Source organism: Manihot esculenta, chromosome 14, assembly GCF_001659605.2.
Source record: "Manihot esculenta cultivar AM560-2 chromosome 14, M.esculenta_v8, whole genome shotgun sequence".
Classification (NCBI taxonomy): domain Eukaryota; kingdom Viridiplantae; phylum Streptophyta; class Magnoliopsida; order Malpighiales; family Euphorbiaceae; genus Manihot; species Manihot esculenta.
Window position 1 is genome coordinate 28337590 of NC_035174.2, and position 5963 is coordinate 28343552.

Here is a 5963-nt window from a genome sequence, read left to right on the forward strand (position 1 = left end):
TGAATGAATCAGCTCGTGCTTGACAGTCGACGGACCCAAGCTCGGGACCAAAATCATGAAGTTGGGCAGATGTACGCCTGAGGTCGAAGTCACGTCCGAGGTCAATCCCGCATTCCGGGTCGGAATAGCAAGACAAAGAGGAACTTGGTAAATCCGACAACCACAGCGTCAGATTACTCGCTGAGGTCGGATCCGTGCTCGAGCTTGGATCTGTGATCGAGGTAGGAGCCGCAGTGGAGATCGGGCTTACATTTCAGGTCGGATAAAATGATCTGTCGCGTCCAGTTGCCGCTCTCTGCTGGGGATCGCGTAATGTCGGAGGTCGGAGCCGTGTTTAGCAAGACAGAGAAGAACTCGGCAAATCCGACGACCACAGTATAAGATTACTCGTTGAGGTCGGATCCGCGCTCGAGCTTAGATCTCTGCTCAAGGTCGGCGCCTTGTTTGAAGTCGGGTTCATATCTCAGGTCGGACAAAATGATGTCGCCAAGCAGCTGGGGCGTGACTCATAACTATCCGACTTGGTTGGATAACAATACCCATTAAGTATCGGTGCAACAGGGAGAAAACAGGAGATGATTAGAGACCCAAGCCGATCGAGGAGGGATTCGGGTTGTACATACTGGCCAATTTGAAGACGAGTGAAATCGGAGTGCGGCTGCCGTCTGGGCTCACTGGAATCGAGCGAGTTGTGCGGCACGATAGCCAACTTGGAAACTGTAGATCCCAACCGACAAATAGACGAGATGGTTACGGCTGAGAGGGCTAACCTCTGTGGAAGACGACCATGCAAATCTGCATTTGCTCAGTCAGAAGGAAAGAGGTCCTTTCGGCCGGGTTGGACAAGTTAGAGGATGAGGGTGATGTAATTCGGCGAGTTCTTCTCCTGGGTTGTGTTTAATGAGGTTGGGATGTGGACAAATGATGGAATAGAGGAGGTTCGAATAGTTTGCATGGCTGGTTCTTTTAGAGCTGAAGCTACAAGAGACGGGAAGAAAAGGAAGCGAGAAAGAAGGGACTTGTTACTGAAGTGGCCACTCACTGAACTAGAGGCTTTAAATTGTTCAACGCAAGAGACAGTAGGACAGCTGAGACAGTGACAGACAGAAAACTATAAGCTTTTATTTTCTTTTTCCTCTTTTTTACTATTTATATGCTATTTGATTGGGGAAATGGGGGACAGAGGAAAAAGGAAAACTAATTTTATCTTATTGGAACTGGAATTAGAGGAGAGAAAACGAAAGATAGCAGAACTCAAGAACAAATGAACAGAGGAGGAGTTTACAATCAACGTGGATTTACTAATGCAGTTATACAAAATGCAGTTATACAAGACATTGATCTCAGTGATGACAGCAACTGGATTGTGATAAGCTCCTCAAGGGGGGCAACCATTTATTTGCTATTAATCCCTTTGGAGGGTCAGTGAACTTGAAATGGTTGGCATGTTTAGATCTTTGCAATCCTGTCATAAAATGACATTGATCTTGCAATTATGAAGAGTGGCTGATTTCTTGTTTGCTGAGGAACAGATTCACGTTATGGAGAAATCCTCAATGCTGCGAACTCTATAAGACCATCTTTATCAGTGCCCAAACAAGTTTTCTGAGGAAATGGTTAGGTGTATGGCTGCAGCATACTGCTGGCTTCATAGCACAGCATCTGTCCCTGGAAAAAATAGATCACCTATATTGTCAAGATCATCCACTAACCTTGTAATCCCTCCGCATGGTATTGGACAGGACCGAGATTGGTCTTGCAAATCCACGATAGAAATATCTTGGAACTCAACTGATAGAAGTCAGTTCTCTAGTGCATCTTATGCCATCAACAACTACAGAGTTCTTGTGGAGCAACTGGAGAAGGTGACTGTTCAATCAGATGGAAAACAATGCCCAAATTGCTTTCTGGATCAATGTGTATAATGCCCTTGTTATGCATGTAAAAGATCACATTATCAGAAGATTGTTTCTTCTTAACGATGTGTCCATATGGAATCCCTCACAGCTCTTTGAGGAGGTTAGCCTTGTTTCATAAGGCTGCTTATAACATTGGTAGCCACATAATCAGTGCAAGTGCTATAGAGCAGTCAATCTTCGGCTTTCGCACACCCCGAGTTGGAAAGTGGCTTGAGACCATCCTTTCCACTTCATTGCGGAAAAAATCCAGTGAAGAAAGGCAACTTATTAGTTCCAAGTTTGGTCTATCAGATGCCCAACTCCTAGTCTTTCTACCCAAATTGCTTGAAAGATTTGCAAAAGAAGCCTCTATCAACTCAGATGATCTTCTTGAATGGATTACCGAAAATGTCAATAAGAAACTCCAAGATTCAATTAAGAAATGCAGTCATAGGAAATCAAGCAAGAAGGCATCTCAGATCATAGAGTGGTTACCTTACAGCTCAAGGTCCCAGTATATTTTCTCAAAGGAATCAACAGAGCATTTACGTACCTGGTCCCCCTATTACTCTCTCGTTATCAGCAGAATAAGGAATGGATCTAATTGCTGGAGGGATACAGTAACTGGTGCTACAGTGGCTGCAGCAGGAAGGTCAGCTCCCCGTTCAGGTGCTATTGCTTCCGCTTTTCATAACTTCAAAGATAACAATGATTTATATGCGAATGGTGCCACTCTCAAATATCTTGATAATTGCTTATTGCCATGAAACTTTATTATTAATGCTAACGCGGACATTCCCGAGAAAAAGATCACGAATTTTATAAATTGAAAAATCTTGGAGAAATTTACACATGCAAAAATATTGTTCATTGCATCTCTAAAATTGCATGAGTTAATACTTGCATGTATCTGAAAAATAAAACTAAGTGACATGTGCGACATATTATTGATTGATGAATATCATTGAATTAACAACGAGCACCCTCGTTATATGTGCTCTGTGCAAATTCTTATTTTGCAGAAAAATCCTGAATCTTTCAGAAGACTCTGAGACATAGAGACCTCAGAGGTACAAGGCTGGCACAAAAGCAACCGGCGGGGCCCCGAGGTCACCCCGGAACAAAAAGACCAGGATCCCGTAAGAACCTCCTGGCACAAAAGCAACCGGCGGGGCCCCGAGGTCACCCCGGAACAAAAAGACCAGGATCCCGTAAGAACCTCCTGGCACAAAAGCAACCGGCGGGGCCCCGAGGTCACCCCGGAATAAAAAGACCAGGATCCCGTAAGAACCTCCTGGCACAAAAGCAACCGGCGGGGCCCCGAGGTCACCCCGGAACAAAAAGACCAGGATCCCGTAAGAACCTCCTGGCACAAAAGCAACCGGCGGGGCCTCGAGGTCACCCCGGAACAAAAAGACCAGGATCCCGTAAGAACCTCCTGGCACAAAAGCAACCGGCGGGGCCCCGAGGTCACCCCGGAACAAAAAGACCAGGATCCCGTAAGAACCTCCTGGCACAAAGGCAACCGGCGGGGCCCCGAGGTCACCCCGGAACGGCCGGTGAGGATCTTAAAAGACCTCCCGGAGCATGAAGACCGGGATCCCCTAGAACTCCCGGGAAAACAAAATAAAAACGGCCGGTGAGGATCTTAAAAGACCTCCCGGAACATGAAGACCGGGATCCCCTAGAACTCCCGGACAAATGAAGAAGACCGGGATCCCCTAGAACTCCCGGGAAAACAAAATAAAAACGGCCGGTGAGGATCTTAAAAGACCTCCCAGAGCATGAAGACCGGGATCCCCTAGAACTCCCGGAAAAATGAAGAAGACCGGGATCCCCTAGAACTCCCGGGAAAACAAAATAAAAACAGCCGGTGAGGATCTTAAAAGACCTCCCGGAGCATGAAGACCGGGATCCCCTAGAACTCCCGGGAAAACAAAATAAAAACGGCCGGTGAGGATCTTAAAAGACCTCCCGGAACATGAAGACCGGGATCCCCTAGAACTCCCGGGAAAACAAAATAAAAACGGCCGGTGAGGATCTTAAAAGACCTCCCGGAGCATGAAGACCGGGATCCCCTAGAACTCCCGAAAAAATGAAGAAGACCGGGATCCCCTAGAACTCCCGGGAAAACAAAATAAAAACAGCCGGTGAGGATCTTAAAAGACCTCCCGGAGCATGAAGACCAGGGTCCCCAAGATCTCCTGGCAAGAGAAGACCTCAATAAGGTCTTGACAAGAGAAGACCTCAATAAGGTCTTGACAAGAGAAGACCTCACTGAGGTCCCACCAAGAGAAGACCTCACTGAGGTCCCACCAAGAGAAGACCTCAATAAGGTCTTGACAAGAGAAGACCTCAATGAGGTCTTGACAAGAGAAGACCTCAATGAGGTCTTGACAAAGGAAGACCTCAATAAGGTCTTGACAAGAGAAGACCTCACTAAGGTCTTGACAAAGGAAGACCTCACTGAGGCAGAAGACCTCACTGAGGCAGAAGACCTCAGAAAAGTAGAAGACCTCTCGGAGAGGTAGAAGACCTCAATGAGGCAGAAGACCTCAACGAGGCAGAAGACCTCAACGAGGCAGAAGACCTCAAAGAGGCAGAAGACCTCAATGAGGCAGAAGACCTCAAAGAGGCAGAAGACCTCAAATGAGGCAGAAGACCTCAACGAGGCAGAAGACCTCAAAGAGGCAGAAGACCTCAAATGAGGCAGAAGACCTCAACGGGGCAGAAGACCTCAATGAGGCAGAAGACCTCACTGAGGCAGAAGACCTCAATGAGGCAGAAGACCTCACTGAGGCAGAAGACCTCACTGAGGCAGAAGACCTCAGAAAAGTAGAAGACCTCTCGGAGAGGTAGAAGACCTCATTAAGGTAGAAGACCTCACTAAGGTAGAAGGCCGGCGAAGATCTCAAAGATCTCCCGGAGCAAAAAATGGCCGGAATCCCCAAGATCATCCGGTGCTACAAGCAAAAACAACTCATAAGAACACAGTTCTGATCTCACATAAAAGATTGGGGCACGGAACCATAAAAAGCTAAACTCCGACCTCCTAAAGGACCTCGAGTCATCAGGTAGAGAGACTTTGATCTCACACAACAGCCAAAAGTACCAAAGCACCATGCCAATCTCAAGAAAACGAGCGCAGTACTGGTAAAACCAATAGGCAGACCGAATTAAGGCAAGGCGATTCTTAAGCAAACTGCATACCAAAATACAAAGCCAAACAGAGAATCAGGGGCAATCATAAGAGGCACCGACCTCGAGAATTGACCACTCACACCAAACCAACTCAGCTGACCTAGAAAAAGGTCCAGGCAACAAAGAGCCCGCAAAAAGATAACCCATAAATACTCAAGGGCAAAAAACATACACGAGAGTCCGACGCTCAGACAAAAATAATAAAAAGGCAAGAAAGGGATACCTTCGACAAGAACAGTTCTCAGACCACACGGTCATAAATAGAGTTTAAAGATTTATCCCCTCACCAGTCATGGAATAACTGCTGAGGAGATAAAGGGGCAATTGATGATCGTTGGATTTCTTCACCCCGGTTTAAAAGGCCAGGCCCATGAAAACAGTCCATGATCCGAAGGCTTCAAAATTCCCTTCGAGAGCCAGGCCCAGCCCGCTCAGTCACAGGACCGGACTCCGCCTAGACTCCTCAATCAAGCCGGCCCAAACCTCTCGGCCCAGTAATCAGGCCCTCACCAGGCTCAACTTTAGCCCTACCATTCAACCCAGCCCGGAAAGGGGAAAATGACCAAGATGCCCCGCTAGTAGGTCCTTCCGCATGCGTATCAGAGGAGAATCATACGTATCAGAGGAGAATTAATGGCCGTTACGCATGGAGCAGGCGCCTGACACATCCGTACATACGGAGCTAGGCGACAGAAGACAGCTAGCATTGTGACAGAGAGACAAATATATATATCACGGTAGAGGCTACGCAAAGGGGACACTCTACTTCTTTCTTCTCCTTCCTGGACACCATTTTTATTCTTTATGTAACCCTTGCCTAAATATACTACTCTGAGCCATAAAATCTGACTTGAGCGTCGGAGG

At 47.0% G+C, this 5963-nt stretch overlaps 1 pseudogene; it reads left to right on the forward strand.

Annotated features, from left to right (window-relative positions):
• The first annotated feature begins 1264 nt into the window (after positions 1 to 1264).
• Positions 1265 to 2665, forward strand: LOC110600595 (annotated as a pseudogene).
• The last annotated feature ends 3298 nt before the right edge of the window (positions 2666 to 5963 follow it).